Below are 22,671 nucleotides of genomic sequence, written 5' to 3'. Positions count from 1 at the left end.
TGGCTCAGTGGTTACGAATACTGACTGCTTTCCTAGAGGACACAGGTTTGGTTTCCAGCACCTGCACGATGGCTCACAGCTATCCTATGGGATCCAGTGCTCCTGGCTTCTGCAGACACCAACCACACACTTGGTGTACAGATATAAATGTAGCCAAAACACTCATACACATCATACATATTAGATAGATAGATAGATAGATAGATAGATAGATAATAGATTGGACTTTGTGCGTCTCCAGGTTTTTTGCATGATGGGGGTTGCAGAACCAGTTTCCTAAGGACCAAGGTTGGTAGTCGGCATCTGAACTCTTATTTTGCAAAGCGCTAATGACTTTATGAAATGAGTTTCTTGGGTGCACTGGCATTTTTGACCAGGATGACTAGGATTCAGGTTTATGTTGTCGGCATCAGGGCTAAGAGGTGGCTATGAAAGAGAGTGTTCACCTGCCACTTTGGAATAGTATTCTTTTTTTTTTTTTCATGTCTGGAAGGTCATAATTTTTATTTGGCATAGAAAATAGAAAATGTACGCCACTAAGACTTTTGCAGACATATGTATCATTTTTTTAAAAAAAGATTTATTTATTATTATGCATACAGTGCCTTCATATGACAGAAGAGGGTGTCAGTTCTTATGAACTTCCTGTGTCCTTTCTGTGCCTCGTGGTTTAGTGCTAAGAGCAGGTAACTCATATGACAGAAACTTCTGCATCAGAATCCCTATTTTAAAAAATTAAAATTCTGGGGCTGGAGAGATGGCTCAATGGTTAAGAGCACTGACTGCTCTTTCAGAGGTCCTGAATTCAATTCCCAGCAACCACATGGTTGCTCCCAACCATCTGTAAAGAAATCTGGTGCCCTCTTCTGGCGGTGCAGGCATCATACATGCAGGCAGAACACTATGCATAATTAATAAGTCAATTTAAAAAATTATCCCAGGTTTCCTTTAAAAAATTAAAATTACTACTTTAAAGTTGCAAGAACCTGTTACCACGGTTGACAACGCTCTCATTGTAAATCAGTCTGTACTCAGCAAATAAAAATCATTAGTTATATAAACACAAAAAAAAATCCATTTTGACTTCCAGAATGTCACACTACTTCTGTACCTAGCATTTTGAGTCCTTATATTTGCAATGTTACACAAACTGTACTATTTTCTTTTATGTACAGTTTGCGTGACTAAACCATCAGAGAATAAATTCTATCTTTAAAAAAATTAAAATTACATTTTATTCATTTTGCATAAATGTGTGTATGTCATAGCTTGTATATAAAGTTCCAGGACAACTTGGAAGAGTCGGATCTTCTGTGTGCATGTGAGGACTGGATTTGACATAGTGGATTCACAAGGGCCGAGACATGAGTCATCTCGCTGTCTTTATCTTCCCAGTCCAGGCAAGAGGTCCTCGGGTGAGGAAGGGAAGGCTTCCCTGCTCTCTGGTTGATTTTGTTATTACCAGATTCCCAATGTTGTTTTTTCATTCTCGGATGGCAGCCCCTTGAAGTTTCTTCATTCCTGATGTTCAAAACTCAGTTCAGTATTTACTCCAGGATGCTTTCCTTCAAGCAGAGAATGGTTCTTTGGGTGTTTTCAGCACCCTGCACTTCAGGCTGACAGCGTTGGTATATTGGCGTGTGCAGTTGGTCACTGATAAACATCTTGATTCGTCTCTCCTTTGGTAGACAGTGGCTAGATTTACTAATTAGACAAGTAACTAACTCAATAAATCTTAACATATTTAGTTTGGCTTAATATTGTTAAACATTTGTTGGGTGCCCGTGTTCTTGGCACTTCCCAGAATGCTTTATAAATTACCCAAAAGGGCATGGGTGTCCTGGGGGTTGTTGAGAGTCACTGCCTTTTGCAGGATGTTCTGCAGAAACCCTTAGTCCTCGAGGTTCATACCTCACTGAGAGCTTGGGATGAGGGCTGACACCTTAAGATAGGAATGGCTCCATTTCCTTTTGCCATCCTCCTCCTCAGTGGTTTGTACTGAGAGCCAGTTTCTGAGAGGCAGAGCTGGCAGAGTGTAGCCACAGTTGTTAATGGCCGTGGTAGGTGCTCTGCACTGTAGGGCCTCGGCTAATTGGATCGTCCCAGGTGTTGACCATTCTGCATCATGCAGTCAGGAATAGATCACGTGAGTTCATTAAAACATTTTTAGATTGTTTTATGTGTATAAATGTTTTTGTCTGCAAGTATGCATGTGTACCACTTGTATGCCCAGTGCCCCCTGGAGGCCAGAACCAGGATGAACAGATGATAGTGAGCCACCATGTGGGTGCTGGGAATCAAGACTCCTCTGAAAGTGCAGCCAGCGCTTTTAACTGCTGAGCCATCTCTCCAGCCACTGGCATTATTTTCTTAAAACCTTTTGTTGGATTTATTTTATTTTGTGTGTCTGAATGTATTGCCTACGTGCATATATGTACGCGCACCATGTGTGTTCCTGGTGCTTGAGGTCAGAAGAGGGCATTGGATCCCCTAGGATTGGTATTATGGTTGGTTTCAAAACACCATGTGAGTGCTTGAAACTGAACCTTGCTCCTTTACAAGAGCAACAAGTGTTCTTAACCATTGAGCCATCCTGGCATCATTTTTGATCCCTGTGGAATCTTTTGGTAAACTTTTTTGGAGCATGTTGACACTAGTCAGCACCTTTCTGCAGAAGTGTTCCTTAAATCTTAATGACTATTGCTGCTTGAAGGAGCAGGCTCATGTCTAGCTGTGGAGCTAGCTCTTGTTTAAGAACTGTGAAGATGTCAAAACCGTTTTCTTTAACATTTGCTGGGTTTCTGACTGGATAATCCTTATTTCAGGTTACTCGTTCTTTGATCAATCCCATGGATTATGGAAAATAGATTAGAATCAAGGTCTCTCTGTCAGGATGTTAGTTTGCCCTCCCTCCCCAGAAAGACAAGGTCTTGCTGTGCGTGGAGTTGGCCACAAAGCTGTACTTCCTCCATTTCGGCCTCCTAAGTGCTGAGATTACAGTTTTGCATCAGCATACCTGGCCTGTTTTTTTTTTAATTAAATGTAATCTTTTGTTGTTGTTTGTCTTTTTGAGAACAGCATTAATTTTTTCCTAATTATTTCACTGTGTAAAAACAAACTTTATGTAACACACAGGAAACATTTCCTTTCTCACTTAGTTTCCTTATAAATCTGGCTCAGATCCAGTCCTTGGGCAAGCCTGCTGTGTACACAGGAATGAATGGCACTGGCTCTGCCTTCTAGAAGAAGAGCTACCCCTGTATTTTTCTTCTTTCTCTCCCTCCCTCCCTTTCTCTTGTCGTTCTCTCCTCTCTTCTTTCTTCTTCCTTTCCCACCCCTTCTGTGGCAGTCTCTCTGTGTAGTTCTAACTGTCTTGGAACTCACAATGTAGATCAGGCCGGCCTTGAACTTACAGAGATCCTCCTGCTTCTGCCTCTGGAGGGCTGGTCCTGCCAAGCCTCACTATGCATATCATCTCTACGTAGACACCTAAGAAAAAGTAAGAACAGCCCCAAGGTATTGGAAATCTATTTGGAAAGCTTTTTCTTAGTGAAACAAAAGTTGACACCCCATGGCCAATACCTCGTGGCCAATACCAGCAAAATTTAGAGAGTTCATGTGAGATATTTGGGATTTGCTAAATTAGCTTCAATTTTTGGGGCAAGAAAATTATATTTTTATCTATCAAGGAGTTTTTTCCTGCGTGTATGGTAAAAACTCTGATGTACAAGTGCCAGCCCAAGTCCACAAGTAAATGCCTCTTCTAGGTGGACAAGCTGTTTGCCTCTATGTTGGCCTTGTCATCAACAAGGTGGTTGAGGTAGTAGGGAGAACTCTTTGCTGCCATGTACTCAGGACATTGTTGCCATGCACGGAACTGTGCATTGAACTAATAGTGTTTTCTCTGTATCTTTCCTGGGAATTATTTAACATTATCGGAGCTCCCTGTCCATGTGATTTCCCTGCCATCTGCTGATGTTTAGCTTTTCACCTGCTGATGCTTTCAGGGACACTCAATAAACACTCTGTTCCTCGACTCTCCTCCTCTCTAATACCCATTTGTATTTCGTCAATAGAGCCAGAACTTAGGGAAAGTCCCTGTTTAAATGCATGCAGGTTGTGCAGCACAGGAGTGAGATGAGGTGTTGGGGAAAGCCCTAAGCATGTGGGTGTTGGAGTCAGAGTGGCAGGCTCAGATACAGGTGCCAGAGTAATAATAGTACATGATGTTGAAGTCTGTTTGCATTCCCTGAATTGTCTTCTGTTCCTCGCACTCTTTGCTAACTAGAAGGGGATTTGAGGGTGCACATATAAAGAGTCGGGTTAGAGCCTTCTCTCACTTTGTCCTGATCATCTCTGGTAGTAGTACTGGAGAAGACAGCATTTATTAGTCTCGGTTAACTATATTTGTAAGTTAAACTTCTGCCAGTTATTTGTGTACATTAATTTCCTGATTTATGTTCTTTTACTTTTCTTTTTCCAGTAGAGATTTTTCAGTGCTCCCCTAAATATATTTATAAATCATTGTGCTATTTTTTGCACTAGTGTCTGTAAGATTATAATTCATTGATAAAAGTTAATCACATGATATGGAAAGTTGTTATTGAACTTGGCATTACAACCTGTGTCCCAAGTGAGGGCTGGCCATCATTCCTTGGTACATCAATTTAAAAAGCCAAACTAAAAGTGGAGAACAGAATTGGATGATGGTGGCACACGCCTTCAATCCCAGCAATTGGGAAGCAGAGGCAGGTGGATATCTGTGAGTTAAAGGCCAACGTGTTCTACAAAGTGAGTTCTAAGATAGCCAGAGCTGTTACACAGAGAAATCCTGTCTTGAAAAAAAAAACAAAAGAAAAAAAAGTTTGGGAACAGAAGAATATTTATCCAGTGTGGCCACATAGGGAAGAGGGACTGTCTTAGTTGCTTTTCTAGCTGTAGAGAGACACCATGACTAAGGCAACTTATAAAAGAAAGCATTTAGTTGGGGGCTTGCTTGCAGTTTCATGATCATCATGGCAGGGAGCATGGTGCATGCAGACTGGCAGGCATGGTGCTGGAGCAGTAACTAAGAGCTCACATCTGATCCATAGAAACGTGGCAGAAAGAGAGCCAGACTGGGTCTGCCATGGGCTTCTGAAGACTCCAAAGCTCCCCCTGTGATGGAGGAAGGTCATTGGTTAATTAAATAAAGAAACTGCTTGCCCTGATAGGTTAGAACATAGGTGGGTGGAGTAAACAGAACAGAATGCTGGGAGGAAGAGGAAGTGAGCTCAGAGACGCCATGCTCCCCTCTCCTGGGCAGACACGATAGCTCTGCTCTCTGAGGCACACGTGATGAAGCTCTGACCCAGGATGGACATAGGCTAGAATCTTCCTGGTAAGCGCACCTCGGTGCTACACACATTATTAGAAATGGGCTAGTCCAGGTGCGAGAGTTAGCCGAGAAGAGGCTAGATATAATGGGCCAAGCAGTGTTTAAAAGAATACAGTGTCCATGTAATTATTTCGAGGCATATGCTAGCAGGCAGCCAGGGTGCTGGGGACGCAGCCCCGCCGCTCATATTACTACAAAATGGCGCCCAACGTGGGGCAACTGAATCCACTGAAAGCCTGAGAAAGCTTGGGAAAGTGTAAAGCATGTTTTCTTGGTAGCAACAATTTCTCGGGTCTACTCTGCTTGCTAGAGGCAAGCAAGCGCTCTCATCTAAGAGAGGCTTCCTGACTCAGCTTCAGCTGCAAAACCCTGTAGCTCTTAAGAGGTCCTGCCATGAAACATTTAAATGGTGTTGATAAAAGCTGACTGAATGCTTGTTTGTTTTCAGCCATAGCAGGAAAAAAGTTGTGCTGTTTTAAAATGCCGATTTTCTAGGCAATTCTGCCAGGGCAAATTCTGACTGTTTGAGGCAGGAGGGCCGACTACAGAGAGAGGACTTGAGTGTTGTCTGTGGACATAAAGCTGCAACTTACTTGCTGGCAGGGACCTTGAAATGCCATAGAGTTGTGGCAGTAAACATGGCTACAGCCAGTACCTCAGCCATGAGGCTGGAAAGTTAAGGAATGGGCTGGATCCAGCCGTCAAAGCCATGGTTTTAGTCCTACTGATATTCTGATACTGCTTGGTAAATTACTCATGTGGTCAGAAAAAGAGAGATATACAGTAAAGAGAGATTCAAAGACAAAGAAAATTTCTAAATGGTTTACAGTGTGTTAAAAATATATGCAAGCTAAAAGTTAAAAGTTCTTAAAAGTAAAAAAAGGAAGAAAGAGGGTAGTTGGGTGTGGTAGTACACACCTTTAATCCCAACACTTGGGAGGCAGAGGGAGATTGACCTCTGTGACTTCAAGGTGTGGTAGCACACGCCTTTAATCCCAGTGCCTAGAAGGCAGAGACAAACAGATCTCTGTGAGTTCAAGGTGTAGTAGCGTACACCTTTAATCCCAATGCCTGGGAGGCAGAGACAGGCAGACCTCTGAGAGTTCAAGGACAGCCTGGTCTACAGAGTTATTCCAGGTCAAAGATACAGAGAACCTGTCTCAAAAAGCAAAAAATAAACAAAATAGAGGTTAAAATATAACGCACAAAGATGGAAAATACACAGAAAATTTTGATACTGTATGCTATTATGCTCTGTTTGAATTGTTTGAATGCTGAGGAAAGAGCAACAGCTGCTAAAAGATATTTGTTTATAAATGCTGCAGAACTAATCCAACATAGATATTTTGAAAATGCCTTGACTTTGAAATTTGGATCTAAGGACGTGATGCTTTGGAAAGGAGTTTCTTATTTTGTTTTCACAGAGGATGAGACCCTGTTCATTTCTTCTATTCCGATATGGTAGATGGACCACGCCCTCCTGAAGGGTTGCTATGAACATCTTCAGAAAATTGCTTCGCTCAATTGCCAACTGAGATGAAACTAGCACACAGGTTATACCGTGAAAGACCTAATTAACGATGCCCCCATTCAGCAGGAAGCAGTTTGGAGAGAAATAACTGTGCCCATATTCCCAAAAATTGTTTATAAATGTTGTTTTACATTTAAAGGGGGAATATGATATAGATATGAATAATTTGCATTAATATAGATTTTGCTTTATTGATAGAGATTTAAGGTCAATTTTTATTATATGTTTATGTATTTCTTATCTTGATTAAGGTATTGTGATTGTGTAGTTCACTTAAAATGTAATGTATATGGGTTGTTAATAGATAATCATAATAGTCAAGTTTGTAGTCATGTTAGTTAAGATTTTCTAGCTGTACATAGATATATTTTAGTTAGGCATTCTTCATATTTTTCAAAGATTATAGAATATGGCATTTTAAATGTTTTAATAACTTAGGGTTTTTCATGACAATGAGACACGTCTGCTCCTGGCAGCACCAATCTACTTCAAAAGGAAGCTGGGCATCGAAGAGGCTCTTTATGGAGTTTGATAGCCATTTGGGCAAGAAACTGCTTTTGCCTGGACTATTGCATAAACTGGACACAGAGAACCCGCAGAGAGAGTACTACTGAACTTGCCTAAAGGTGAGATGATCTTTTGGGGTTCCTGATTCATGAAGGAGTCTGTGAGACATTCGGCAGGACACAGCAGATAGTGACTGAACTGCCTTTGAAATTTCCTGCTTCATGGAAACGTCTCTGGATACTATGGGCCTGTAGGCCGAAGATGGATGCCCCGACGGTACAGAGGAACTTTGGGTGACTGTTCAGGCAGCAAAATGTCTCTGTCATTTCTAGAGTTTTGAAAGTTGCTTATTTCTTGTTTACTTAGGTAATTTTATATCCTTCTGGAGTCTTTGATGCAGTTGAAGAATAGATAGTTGTTTTCCTTTGTTATGATAAAGATAAGATAGATGTAAATATTGTAATTTTTACTTGATAACTGTTTTGTTATATGTAATTTTGCTATGTTAAAGTTAAAGCCTTCCTTTTTTGTTTAAACAGAAAAAGGGGAAATGATGGAGGAAGGTCATTGGTTAATTAATAAAGAAACTGCTTGCCCTGATAGGTTAGAACATAGGTGGGTGGAGTAAACAGAACAGAATGCTGGGAGGAAGAAGAAGTGAGCTCAGAGACACCATGCTCCCCTCTCCAGGATGGACATAGGCTAGAATCTTCCTGGTAAGCGCACCTCGGTGCTACACACATTATTAGAAATGGGCTAGTCTAGGTACGAGAGTTAGCCGAGAAGAGGCTAGATATAATGGGCCAAGCAGTGTTTAAAAGAATACAGTGTCCATGTAATTATTTCGAGGCATAAGCTAGCAGGCAGCCATGGTGCTGGGGACGCAGCCCCGCCACTCATATTACTACAAAACCCCTGCCCAGTGACACACCTCCTTCAAGAAGGCCATACTTCCAACCCTTCCTAAAACAGTTATAGAAGGCCACACCTCTAATCCTTCCTAAAACAGTTACACCAACTAGGAACCAAACATTCAAATGACCTGTGGGGGCCATTCTTATTAAAACCACCACAGGGACAAAAGGATCCAGCAAACTTCCCATGTGTGTCTTCAGGTCCTTAAGTGAAATCAATGTTTAAGTAGAGGGCGAAGGATGTGTCCATCTAAGCAGTCCTGGTCCAAGTGTGGTCCCTCCACCACTTGCCCATCATTGTTTGGGCTTCAATCTTACACTGCAAGGTGGGCTGTCATTTGTTAGAAAGGTGTGAAAACTGTTTTGGGGAGACAAGATCCCCCCCTGGCTGGCACCTTTCCTTTCTCTCAGCATGAGGTTCTTGGGGAAATTTCTATTTTTTTTGGGGTCCCTTGCATCAATAGTCTGATAGTCAGATTAGGAGACACAGCATCTCTTTAGAATTCCTTCGTTTCTGCCGGAATTGTTAGAGTATCTTTATCAGAAGGCAGGTCAATGGATATAAAGATAGAAACGTGTTATTGTTTGTCGTCACGTGCATGTGGCAGCACAAGTGTGAAGGTATACTGTCACATTGTGGTGGCCAGAGGTCGACCTCCATTTTTTGGGAGCCTTCCATTTTGATTGCTGAGACAGGGTTTCACTATATAGTCTTGGCTGGCCTGAACTCACTCTGTAGACCAGGATGGCCGCAGACTGAGAGATCTACCATCTCAGCCTCTGGAGGGCTAGATTTAAAGGCATGTACCACTACACCTGGCTTTCCATCTTGGTTTTTTGAAACAGTTTCTTACTAGTGTCTGGGGTGTACCAATTTCACTAGGCAGACAGGTCAGGGAGCCCTGATGATCTTCTTATATCCCCCTCCCCAGAGCTGATATTATAGACGTGAATTAGAATGCCTGGTTTGTTTAAATGGGTGCTGGGATTTGAACACAGGTCCTCATCTTTGCATCGCAAAGCACTTTGCTTATGGAACTATCTGACCAGTTTCCTTTTTTGTTTGTTTGTTTGAGAATGAGTCATAACTACCACGTAGTCCTGGCTGGCCTGGAACCTCTTATGTGGACCAGCTTGAAATTACACTGATCCTCGCACCTTGGTCTCTCCTGTGTGGGGATTACAGGCATGTGCTGCCATGGTTGACAGAAATACATTATTTAAAAATATCATTTTTATCTGTATGTGTGTGCATGTGTGAGTTTCTCTGTGTCACATGCATGTAGAAGTCCACAGAGGCCAGAAGAGGGCGTTGGATCCTCTGGAGCTGGAGTTAGAGATGTTTGTGAGCTGCCCTATGGGTTCTGGGAACCAAGCCCGGCTCCTTTGCAGAGCAGCCAGTGCTTCTCACTGCCGAGCCACTTTTCCAGCCTCAGAAATGTACTCTTATCACCTTAACTGTCTCATGAAAACTATTAGATAAATTGTTCAGATAAGGATTTTTTTCGATTTTGAGGAACATGTACAGAAACAGATTCTACGGAACATTTTTATACTTCATGGGTTGATCCTACCCCATAGCTCCTTATCCCCATCCAGTCCTTGTGCCATTTCCCCCAGCAGTCCTCATTCTGCCTTTATTCCACATATATTATACTCCTCACCTCTTTTTTAAAATAATTTTTTATTAAAATATAACTGCATTGTTTTCCTCCTTCCCTTTTCTGCCTCCAACCCCTCCTATTCCCCCAGTCCTTTCAAATTCATGGTTATTCATATGTGTGTGTGTGCATGCATGTGTTTATGTATATGCATATATTTTTATGTATGTATGTATGTATGTATATAAATATTTAAATTCAACCTGCTGAGTCTATTTAGTGTTGCTAGTGTTTATAGGATTTCAGGGCTGTTCACTTGGTATTGAATAATAAGTTAAGGGCTCATCCCTGAAGATTTATTTGTGTGGGTCTTGACCGAAAGTCCTCAGAACTTCCTGAGGTCTAGCTTTCATAGTACCAGAAGGTGCAATGCAATCTGCCAAGGGAGGGAAGCAGTCTGCAGTCCTACCCAGCTGTGAACCACACTAATGACCAGCAAGGCAGGCAGTCCCTGAGGTGAAACAGTGATGCTTATATCTTGGCAGCAGCCAACAGTTCTCTAATTGGATTAAAGGCTTCCCTCCTTAACAAGAGGAAAACCATGCCTAGTACTGGAAACACAGGCAACTACCTGAAGCTAGTAAGTTTATACGTCTTATGGGAGAACCTACTACTGCCACCTTGCTAGACCAGCATAATTCCTAACTGTATGCTAAAACTTAACCTTACACCCACAGGTGAGTGTAGCGCTCACCTTTCTTCAGAGAAACTTCTCTTTGCAGATGGAGCTCCTTAGAGAAAACCCAAACTGGTCAGCTGATGTGGGGTGCCCACGCCCAGCAGGTACATCTGCAGCACAACTCCTGCACCTAAGGCTCAGGGACATTGGGAAGAGGGGTCAGAAAGATTATAAGAGCCACAGGAACAAGAAGACTGTTGTTGAGATTTTTGTCTCTTAGAAATGAGAAGGAAGGTGTATTGATGACCCCTTAGTAATGTGAATGCTGGAAGACCTGAACAATGACAGCACCAATATACATGCTAATGTGGAAGGGGAAATCTCAAGGGGCCCCACCCCAGACAAAGAACTGCAGACAGCTCACCCCTCTTCGTTTCTTTTAAATAAATCTCTCTCTCTCTCTCTCTCTCTCTCTCTCTCTCTCTCTCTCTTTCTCTCTCTCTGCCACTGTCTGTCTCTCTTTCTGTCTCTTTCTTTTTGAGATAGGATCTCACTATGTAGCCCTAGCTGTCCTGCTGTCCTGGAACTTTACCAGGCTAGCCTAGAACTCAGAGATCCACCTGCCTCTGTCTCGTGTGCTGGGATTAAAGGCGTGCACAGCACCACACTTGGTTTTCCTCTTTCTTTATACTCCTTCTCACTTCCCATCTCATAGTTCCTTCTCTAATTTCATGGCTTCTTCTCACACCCACTTCTGCATAAATGCTTGTATAGAAAAATTAGAAGCTCATACTCATGTGTTTTGAGTTTGGGTCACTTCCCTTAATAAATCCTTCTCAGGTCTATTCATTTTCTTGAAATTTTCATTTCATTTTTCTTTTTGACTGAATAAAAGTCCATTGAATATATACACCACATTTTTTATTATCCAGTCACCTATTGATTGACATGTATGGTGAATATATTTCCTTAATGTTGTGAACAGAGGAACAATAAGAATGAATGTCCTCTGTCTTTGTGATAGGACATAGAAGCCTTTGGTACATGCCCAAACTAGTATAGTTGGGTCATGTGATAGTTCTATTATTAGTTTTTTTTTTTTTTTGATTTTTCGAGACAGGGTTTCTCTGTAGCTTTTGGTTCCTGTCCTGGAACTAGCTCTTGTAGACCAGGCTGGCCTCGAACTCACAGAGATCCGCCTGCCTCTGCCTCCCGAGTGCTGGGATTAAAGGTGTGCGCCACCACCGCCTGGCTCTATTATTAGTTTTTGAAGAATCATACACATTACATAGTGGCCGCCCCGGTTTTTACTCTCTCCATCAATGCTCCTCTTTCCCACATCCTCATCAATGTTTGCTAAATAGACACTTAACAGTAGACCCCAGGAAATGGGAATGTCCTCAGGAATCTCATTCTGGCAGAAGGAAAAGCACCTGCCACAGGGAACTTGTTCTCAGGAAACAGATCTACAGCTTAGACCACTTCACAGGATGCGGCTGAAGCCAGATAACGAAATGGTCAGTGGTGGCCAGGTGTGCTGGACTGGACCTGCTTGGATGTGCAAACCCTTGTCCCCTAGTAAAGATGGATGGAGGCAGCACTCAGGATCTCTCTGTCCCGCTTCCCATGAGGTCGCATTGAATAAACCTCATTTTTCTGGTTTTTATTATTAACTATATTATTAAAAGTGGCTTATTTGGGACAGGTGCCAGAATTCCGCTGCTTAGAGTACAGACTGTTGACCTCAAGTTTGATAACATTTTCCTTTAGTAGTTTTAGGTTTTAAGTTAAGGTCTTTGTTCTATTTTGAATTGAGTTTCATGTGGGTGAAGAGAATAGGTTTACTTTCACTCTTCTGAGGGTACATATCCAATTTTGCAAGCACTCTGTTGGATAGATTGCCTTTTGCCAGTGTATGATTAAAATTTTTAAAGTCTTTTGATTTTTTTATGCGTATGGTTATTTTACCTTCATGTATGACTGTGCACCATGTGCAAACATGTGTGCCTGGTGCCCACAGGAACTGGAGTTAAAAATGGTTGTGAGCCATGTCTGTTCTAGGAAGTGAATCCAGGTCCTCTGGAAGATCAGCCAGTTCTCTTTACTGTGCTAAGTGTATGTTTTTGACAGTTTTGTTAAAATTAGGTTGCTGTAGCTGTGTAGGTTTATTTATAGGCTTGTATTTTGTTCTGATGTGTTTATCTAATTATTCTTTATCAATAAAATCTTGGGAGTCAAATATCATGGTAAGAATCTGAATGATCAGAGAAGTGGTGGAGAAGCCACCAGTGACCTCCTATCTCTTTGTCCCTCCATCCAAAAGACTGAGACCCTCCATTAGCCCTGTCCTACTACTTCCTGTGTTTGTGTCCTCAGTCTTCAAAAACCTCTATGGTTAATTTTGGTCAGCTAGTAGCTAGCTCCTCCCTCAATTCAAAACAAACTTTATTGTCAGTCTTGGGAGGATCAGAATGCAATCTAAATATCACACAATATTGTTCCTTGGTCTTCATGTCTGTTTTTGTGGTTTACCATGCTACCTCTGTCCCTATAGTTCTGTAGTATAATTTGAGGTCAAGTGTTGTGATACTGTTCTTTATACTGAGGATTGTTTTGGCTTCCTGTGATCTTTTGTGTTTCCGTATAAATTCTGGGATTTGTTTTTCTGGTTATGTGAGGAATCAGACACTTCTGATAAAAGTACTTGAAGTTAATCCCTCTCCCCCACCTAAAAAAGTAGTTGTTATCTGTGCCCTAAAAAAAGGATCTTATGTTTTTATTCTGATGCGAACAAGTCTCTTGGCTCTCCTGGGAGGCCCATGTATCTTCTGGAGAGTGTTTGCTTTGTGCATGACGTATAGTGTTCTCTGTTGCTTTCCACCCACAGAGCTTCTCTTGGTGAGGAGGAGGTGTGATATAGGAAAATTATGAAGGCTTTTCAGACCTGCTTTAATTGATGGCCCAGATGGTGAGGAAAACCCTTTGGAGAGATAAAAATTAAATGAGTGATAGCAGATTTAAAAGTTCATAATTAGACATTCACGTTCATATTCTTTCTCCCCCTCCCCAACTCTGTCCCCCCACCCCCCAGTGTGTGTGTGTGTGTGTGTGTGTGTGTGTGACTCTGTATGTGTGTATTGTATTTTAGACTGGGTCTCGTGCAGATGACGGTAACCTCTTACTGTATAGCTCTGGATGGCTTTGAACTCCTGACCCTTTTAATCCTGCCTCCACTTCCCACGTGGTGGGATTATAGACAGGGCGCTACCGCTTAGCTTGACTCACTTTCTGGTCAATACTTCTTACAAATGCCCAGACTTTTATTTATACACGAAGAATCCTATTTCCCAGATGATATAGTAAGTTCGTTGAGGTCAGTATTGAACTTGTACATTGTTGATATAAATCATCCTATAAAATCATCCTCCAGTATAGTAATAATGGCTAGCATAAGCCAAATGCTCTTGGCACGCGGGGCACTGCACTCTGTATGTGTTATCTTATTTATTATTTGTTGGAGTACATTGTTGTCTGGTCAGAGATCGCAGCCTCCACGCGGCCTAGCAGCTTATCTCAATAGCTGGGTAGCATGGAGCTCCTTCCCCCAGTAAAGCCTCCTGCTCTCCACTTGCCCTTATCTGGAGGGCGTCCCTGGGCCTGGAGGACTGACCTTTTCTAGAAGCGGCCTCTAAACCAGCTGCCTGATTCATCTTCACCTTGACCCTTGGCACCGACCTCTGCTATGGGACCCTACCTCCTACCTCCACGTACTAAGCCTTGTGATGGGAGCCTGCCATTTAATGCAAATTAGGTTTGTGTCCAGACTCTCCAGTCCTGTAGACTCCTTTCACTCTGGAATAAAATCAAGCTGATTCTCTGAAATCTGTCTTCTGGAGGGCTATCTCCGTTCGTGCTCATCTGTCTCTTTCTGCTGTTCCATCTCTTTCCCCTCTTGACCTGGTGGCCTGAGTGGGAAAGAGGAGCCCCACAATTTTTTGTTGTCTGAGGAAAGGAAGCATTATAATCATTCAAGTCTTCCACATTAGGAGAGGTTAGGATCCAAGTCAGGACAGCTGGTAAGCAGAAGCCAAGCTCCACGATATCACACCACTTCCTTATCAAACACTTAGCTTTTAAGTAAATATCTTTTGAGCAAGACAGTGAATGAACTGAGCTTAACATTAATTTTCCAGAATCCCAGGGATGTTTGATGCCTCTGTACAATAAACTGTGCTCAGTGTAAGTGGTCAGCGTGCTGCTGTGCTTGGCGATGCTTGTAATTAAGGCCCATGATGCCCCTGACAGGCGGCAGTGTAAACACATTGCCGCTCCACACTTTTCCTTTAAAGTAGAACAGTCAAGAGCAGCTACCAGCATGCCTCAGTGTGGGCTTCACAAATACCACTTCGTGCAATGCCAAATTAATGTGGCCTCATCCTTTCAGTGCAAATTAAAATGTGGCTTTCACCCTGATTCTGTAGTAAGTGCCCTGCACTGGGGAACACTGAGTATTCCATGGAGCATGGTTAAGTAGAATCCTTGACTGGCTAAGGGGAAGACCAGAGTGTTCATTCAGCTATCGTGTCTTTCTTTGGTCAGGGTTCTGTTAGCTTGTGCTGAACTTGGCAGCTGCTCTGGAATCATGATGGCTGTGGCCACTCTAAGGAGACCCTCAAGAAGGTTTATTGACATTCTTTTGTAGTTAGGGGAGGCTGGCTGCAGGGCTCACAAAATGCTCAAAAAACCTCCCTGAGGTTAGCCAAGAGGAAAACAGTTGGTACAGGGGAACTCTAGAGTAGTGTAGCCTGTGAGTGGGTGGGCGTTCTTAGGGGTATAGCCTTTATGCTATTTGTTCATGCAGAATTCTCCTGGTGGACTCTCAAGTCCTGAAGAGCTAGAAGTTGCCCAGGGACTTTGTGGTGGCCCAGCTACCTTTGTGTCACCCATGAATGATCTCAACAGTCTGACTTGTGTGGGAGTATTTCTCTGACCCTCCCTCTATAGCTGAGGTTCTAAAAGTCTTAAAATATTGGACAGTGTGTGTGTGTGTGTGTCTGTGTCTGTGTGTATGTATGTATATGTGTGTGTATGTGTGTGTCTGTGTATGTGTGTGTCTGTGTATGTGTGTGTCTGTGTGTGTGTGTGTATCTGTGTGTGTATGTGTGTGTCTGTGTATGTGTGTGTCTGTGTGTGTGTGTATGATGGGGGGTTGTATACATGGGCATGAGCATAATATCTGCAGAGGTCAGAGGAGGTGGAAATCCCATGGAACCTGGTTATGTGGGTGCTGGGAATTGAACTCTGATCCTCTGTGAGAGAATGTTGTGCTCTCAGTCACTGAGCCATCTCTTCACCCACTTGCTGATTTTGTTTGTTTGTTTACCATTTCCCCAGAAAAGATGAAATAACTTTATACTAAATGTTGAGAACATTGGGGTGTGACTCAAGAGGTCAGGAATTTAGGTTTGTCCCAGTTTGGATAAGCTGTTCCTTTTTCTGTGGAACCAGGCAGCAGCCTGAGTAAACTAGAAAATAAGCGAGCTTCCTCGTGCTTCTGTTGGGATAGTGTTCTTTGGGTAAGATTTTCTGTCTGCTTCAGCAGCATTTCTCACTGGCTCGAGAAGAAGACTGATCATATTACTCTGCTGACTTTTTATTTCAGTTTTTATTGAGTACTTGCTACGTACCAGCAATTTTTATAAGTCATTTATATGCGACACTTAATTATATCAATTACTTCATGAGCTAGGCCCTGCTTTCAGTATTTCACAAATAAGAAACAATAACACCCAAACAGTATGGTAAATTGCGGGACTCTTATCAGCCCAGACAGTACAGTTTCAGAACCACAGTGTCAGTTGCTGTTAGTGGAACATTTACTTCTCAAGATTCAACAGCAAAACAATTATGAGCCCCTATTATATGCTAATTCCTGTACTAGCTCTGATGGCTTAGAGGTGACCAGACAGAGTGCTCTCTTTCAAGTGCCCTTGGCTGGAGTGCTTTGCTAATGACCTTGTAAGTGGTTTATTCAGCAGCTCTGGGCCACTCCAGCTCCTGCCCGTTACACAGAAGGCAGCATATTAAGTTTTCTTTAGTACCAATCTGTTGCTGTGGTCCTTTCAGGAGACAGGGATTTCATCCTCCGACCTTCCTTTCTCATGTTGAAGATGTCTGTTAACACCTTGTACTGTGTGCAGGCGGATTGTTGTAACTTTGTAGAACATGTGTTCTGCCTGCACATGACTGGAGGCCCTGTTAGGTTTCTCTCCTTCGCCTGCTGCACTCAGTGGCTACATGACCAGTTTCCTTGTCAGAAATTCGGGTGATCACAGCACCCATCTCTTAGGATAGTTGAGGGGAATATAAAAGTTGTTTAGGAAGCTGGGTGGTGGCACACACTTTAATCCCAGCACTTGGGAGGCAGAGGCAGGTGGATCTCCATGAGTTCGAGGCCAGCCTAGACAACAGAGTGAGTTCCAGGACAGTCTCCAAAGCTACAGAGAGAAACCCTGACTTGGGGTGGGGAGGAGGAGAACAAAAGTTGTTTAGAATTGTTGTGGTTGGCTCAGAACAAGCACTCCAGGGAATTCTATATGCGAATATGTAATTGATGTACACACATAAATATAGTAGCTTAGACTGTCTGATTTGAAGCAAGTTTCTATTCTGAGGCTGAACATGAAGCTTTTTTGGGGGGTGGGGCATTTGTGGTGGTTGTTTTTGGATTTTTTTTTTTTTTTTTTTTTTTTTTTTTTTTTTTGCTTTGCTGAGACATGGTCCTCCTATGTTGCCCTGGTTGGCCAGGATCTCACTATGTAGCCCAGGTTGACTTCAGAATTGTAGTGTCTTTCCTGCCTCAGCTTCTACAGTGCTGGGCTTTGAGGCCTGTGTATCCATGCTGATTTATACAGCTCATTTGAAATTGTTCTCCTGTGATGAGAATGTTGCCAGGAGATGGATTGCTTTCTCAGAGAAGCTGTTTTCCCATTCTTCTCCTCCCCTCCCCTCCATTACTTTCTTTTGTGCTGCAGATCAAACTTGGGCCTCATGTATGCTGGGTTAATGCTACATCTCTGCCTGATTTTTAGAAACTGATTTTATTCACCCATTTCTTTTCCTTAGGATTGCCCAGAAGCATGATAAAAAGGAAAGTGTTTGACCTTTCATTGGTATCTTCTGTAGTTGACTTAAAAATAGGTGTGTGTTGGATAGGAGGCCAACCTGGGGGATACAGGAAGGATGTAAAGGGGACAAAGACATTTCTAGTCCCTAATTCTTTCCCAGGAGGACATGGTTATGTTCCTTCCGTACTTTTCTTCCAGTGACTGTTTTAATTGGTTTATAATCAGTGCTATCTTTTGGGTTTGGAGTTTGGTATAGTTGCTTTCTGATAAACTGTATTTTAAGTATCTAATTTAATAAACAGCATATATGAAAGGCCTTGCAACCTCATTAAAAATAGTGACAATAGCCCCTGTCTCCTGATGCTTCCCAGTGGACATTCCCCCGGTTAGCTGTCCCTATGGGTATTGTACCATGTGCAGTTGTCTCCTCAGGGACATATGCATCGCCCACGAGAGCCCCTTGTAATCCCACCCCTTCCTCACTGTGCCCTGTTCTGCTTTGGCACTACACAAATACTTATTGTATGTATACTGGTTTGGATTTCCATAGTTTTTAAAAGGATTTTATTTCATTACAGTTTTTAAATTATGTGTATATATGTGTCAGTGTCTGTGTATGGATTTGTGTCCATGAGTGCAGTGTTTACAGAAACCAGAAGAGGCCACCAGAGTTCCTGGAGCTAGAGTTACAGATGTCTGTGAGCCACCAGTGTGGGCGCTGGGAATTGAACTCTAGTCCCCAGTAAGAACACTGTGTGCTCTTAACCACTGAGCCTTCTCTCCAGCCCTTGTTTTCTGCAATCTTACATAGCTGACTAAACCTGATGTGCTCTTGACCAGACTTTTTTCACCTACCATAATTATTTTGAGCTTCATCTGTGTGCCTCTGCGTTCACCCTTTCTTCTCAGTGCATAGCAGGATTGCGTGAAACAGTGGCAATTGTTTGCTCTTTAGATTGACGAGCATTTGCATCATTTCAGGTTCTTAGTGATACACACACACACACACACACACACACTTTGCTCTGGATATAATTTCCTTCTCTTTTGTATGTAAGAGTAGTATGGCTGGAAAAGTAGGAATATATTGCAGTTTTGCAGGACAGTTCTCCAAATTGCTTTATATTTTCACTGGCGAAATCAAATGTTTGATGTCTGTGTCAACAGTTGTGGTCAGTCTTTTTAGCTTTGGCCATTCTTGTCGGTGTCCAGTGGTGTCGTGCTGTGGCTTTCGTTTACAGCTCAGTTGTTGAGCATCTTAGTCTTATCACCTGGGAGAAGTCTCACACTTCCTCATCACTGCTGCTTAGGAGTGAAGGCAGCCACAGATAATACACAAATGAAGAGTGCGGCTAGCTGGTTTGAATATTTTTCTTATTCATTGAGGAAAGAAAAATAAAAGTAAATTGCTTTATCTGTAAGAATATGAGTCAGTGGTCATGAGTTAGAAAAGATTTTCCTGTAATAGACTTGGTTGTATATATTCTTGTTCTGTGTTGGTGGAACTGACCTGAAGCTAAACTAACTTCTTTCTCTCTCTCTCTCTCTCTCTCTCTCTCTCTCTCTCTCTCTCTCTCTTCCTTCCCTTCTAATAAAGATCACTCTTAATTTTCCCCATCCTTTAACATTTCAGTTATACTGGATAACTTTATACCATGTTTATTTTTCTTTTAACATGTTATGTTAAAAGAAAGCTGAAAGTCCTGCAGCTTGAATGTTTCTTGTTGCTATGACAATGGAATAAACTCTCATCCCTCTCAACAGTAGTCCGTGGCTGGTTGAATTATCTTACCATCTTCATTCTGGGAGCCATGAAACGGCTATTCCATTCAAATTCTAAAGTAGGACCATGGTTCTCCACTGCTTTTGATTGCAACACGAAGGCTGTTTCCATACACCTCCTGAGGCTACCGAGACAGAGAGGGTCTGGAGAGTGTAAACAAGATGGAAGACCATTGTGGAATGTGTGCAGTTAAAATGGAAATATTAACTTTGAATTATTCTTTGTAGCACACAGAGCGCATATTTTTGTCTTGGAATTCTGATACCAGCACTTGTAATGAGATGCAAACAGTGTTTACAGGACTGGGCTCACACAGAGAGTGGCTTTGTGCCAAGGTCTCCACTCAGGGCAAATGTTAGGGCTGATGTATTTGCAGATGAGGTGTTTTACAGGATAAGAATGTGCCTTGACACATGTTGTGTATTTAGTCATAACTGCTTGTCATGCCTCAGCACCTCCAAGATGAGTCTCATGGAAAAAGATCAGAGAATTGTATGTGTCTAAGCTCTCGAGCCAAGAACAGTACTCGCTAGGTCTGATTAGGCTGCTTTTAGAAAGGTGACAGTGTTGGGTTTGTACGAACACAGTGACCAGCCAAGTCTCTCTACCAAGTGTGTTACGATTCCATTGCTATTTCAGAGCAAAGCTAAACTCATGGTAAGCAAAACAGGGATGCCGCCTAGCTCTCTTGGTTGTATACTTTTTGAATGATTAAGAAAAAATAAATCAAAGCTGGGCAATGGTGGCGCACGCCTTTAATCCCAGCACTCGGGAGGCATAGGCAGGCGGATCTCTGTGAGTTCGAGACCAGCCTGGTCTACAGAGCTAGTTCCAGGACAGGCTCCAAAGCTACAGAGAAACCCTGTCTCGAAAATCAAAAAAAAAAAAAAAAAAAAAGAAAAAAGAAAAAATAAATCATTAACCAGTTAGACCAGGCTTAGAAAAAGATGTGATGCTGTTATCCTAGGTCACTCTTTCCCTTCCTCCTCTGTCCACTCTGCCTTTTTCTCCATTCCTGCTCCTTTCCTGGATCTTCTTTGCTCTTCATCTCTCCTTCGTTCTTCCTGGAAGAGCCTGGGTGCAGATGGAGTGTGAAGGCCATCATGTTGCATGGCAGTTTGGAACTGAAGACTGTAGCCCGGCTGTCCCCTGTTCTATTGGTCTTTTCCCACAGCTTCTGTGCATACACTGCTCACTTCTCCCTCTACACATCCCGGATCTTCTTACAATGTGTAGAGCTACGCGTTAGAGAAAGGAGAGGAGAGGGGCCACTTCTTCCAGGACAGTTATTTCTGACATGCTAAGTCTACCATGGGCATTGCTAGACAGAGTTTTACTATTTTCATATTAATCATGTTTTTCTTAAAAAAATCTTTGATGAAGCTGAGTAGTGGTGGTGTAAACCTTTAATCCCAACACTCAAGAGGTAGAGGCAGAGAGGCAGGTGGATCTCTGTGAGTTTGAGGCTAGCCTGGTCTACAGAACGAGTTCCAGGGGTACACAGAGAAACCCTGTCTCTTTAAAAGAAAGAAAGGAAGGAAGGAAGAAATCAATCAGCCAGTCAACCAATATTTGATGGTGGGGCTGGAGAGATGGCTCAGCAATCAAGAATGCATCCTCCTCTTACAGAGAACCTGAGTTTGGCATTCAACATCCACATCAGGTGACTCACAGTCACCTGTAACTCTAGTGGCATCTTTTAGACTCTGAATGTATCCTGTATACCGTCCACCCCTCTCCATTCTGTGGTCCCTCCACCCTAACATAGGCATATAATTAAAAATAAATTTTTTTTTCAAAAAAACAAATCTTTGGTGACTTGAGATGGGAGACAGTGGAATCAAATAGAAGCAGCACCTCATCTGAAGGTTTCCTACTAACTTAACATGGAGGTGTCAGAAGCCGATGCTCAGACTTGGCACTCTGAGTTTCCATTGAAGAATTCTTCTGAGCATAAGTACTGTGGAATCTCATACAGTGTTCTTTTTTAAGAAGTACCACAGCCAGAGCATTGGTATGGCAGCATTCTTCAGAGAACATATCTCAGGAGAAGAGGTATGCTAAGGGATTGTCTTGTGAGAATATGAAAGCTGACATATTCAGAATTTCTGATGTGGCCCTGCAGCCTGGTGACTCTGGAGAGACAGTGGTGCCACCAAGTCCAAAGACATTTTGCTGAAGAACTCCCTTTCCTATCGGGAGGACACTTTTTAATTCTATTTAGCTCTGCAGCCGATTTTAGGATAAGATCTAATGATACCACAGAATCCAGAGTTCCACAATTTAAATAGTAATGCTATACAAAAACACCCTCCAAGTTGACACATAAAATTAAATATCCAAGCCAGATTTATGATTTATTTTTTAATCCCATCATGTTTGGCTTGGCCTTTTAAAATTTATTTATTTTTATTTATTATTTTTAAGACAGGGCCTTGCTATAGCCCAAACTGACCTAAAACCCATTTTTGTCCTGCCCTGCGCTCCCATGTGCAGCACCAGCCAGGCTTATACTTTATCTCTCAGGGTCTGTTTGATTCTGCTGACATTTAGCTTGGCCTTGATCACAGTGGGCGAGCACGGGCAGGGATTCATCCAGCTGTGCTGTGGCCAGCACCTGTTTTGAATGATTTATAGTCTGCTGTATGTAGGCGAATAGTTCTGGACAGTAGTGTTTTGTGTCCTTTCTCCCTCGATTCTTGTCCTTAAATTCCTTGAAAGTTGAAGAATAAGCTGTGAAATTGTTGAAAGGATGCTTTTTACTTAAAAAAAAAAACCTAAAAAAATGAGAACAACAACAACAAGAAACCTTTTATATAAGGTGGATTTTGCTGAGCAAGTATAAGCAAGCGTCCTGTTTTGATCAGTAAACATGTAGTTAATGTTGACGGCAGAGCCTGTGCGACCGCTTTATATTTAGACTTGAGCCCCAGTGGGCCTGCAGTCCCACAGCGCTGTGCGCTTGAGTCCTGGTTAGGGCAAAGTTTCTTTTGAGCAGGAGACAAAGTGAACAGAATGTCAGAAGGCTAAATATAAATCCTTCGTGAGCTAGTCACACATAAACTAGTTTTTAGCCAACAACATACTGTAGATGGAAATATTTTTAAAAGAAAATTTTTTATCTTGTTTTATAGTACTGAATATAAATCCCA

The 22,671-nt window shown here is 42.3% G+C and overlaps 1 protein-coding gene across 1 annotated transcript in view; it reads left to right on the top strand.

The window, feature by feature from the left end:
* Window positions 1–22,671, top strand: part of Jam3 (junctional adhesion molecule 3) — a 56,743-nt gene that overhangs the window by 19,534 nt on the left and 14,538 nt on the right. The window lies entirely within an intron of this gene.

The sequence above is a fragment of the Microtus oregoni genome, unplaced genomic scaffold (genome assembly GCF_018167655.1).
Source record: "Microtus oregoni isolate MIOR12 unplaced genomic scaffold, Mior012 000008F_ref0000371, whole genome shotgun sequence".
NCBI lineage: Eukaryota > Metazoa > Chordata > Mammalia > Rodentia > Cricetidae > Microtus > Microtus oregoni.
The sequence above is the reverse complement of the archived record's forward strand: the minus strand, read 5'-3'. Positions and strand labels throughout refer to the sequence as shown.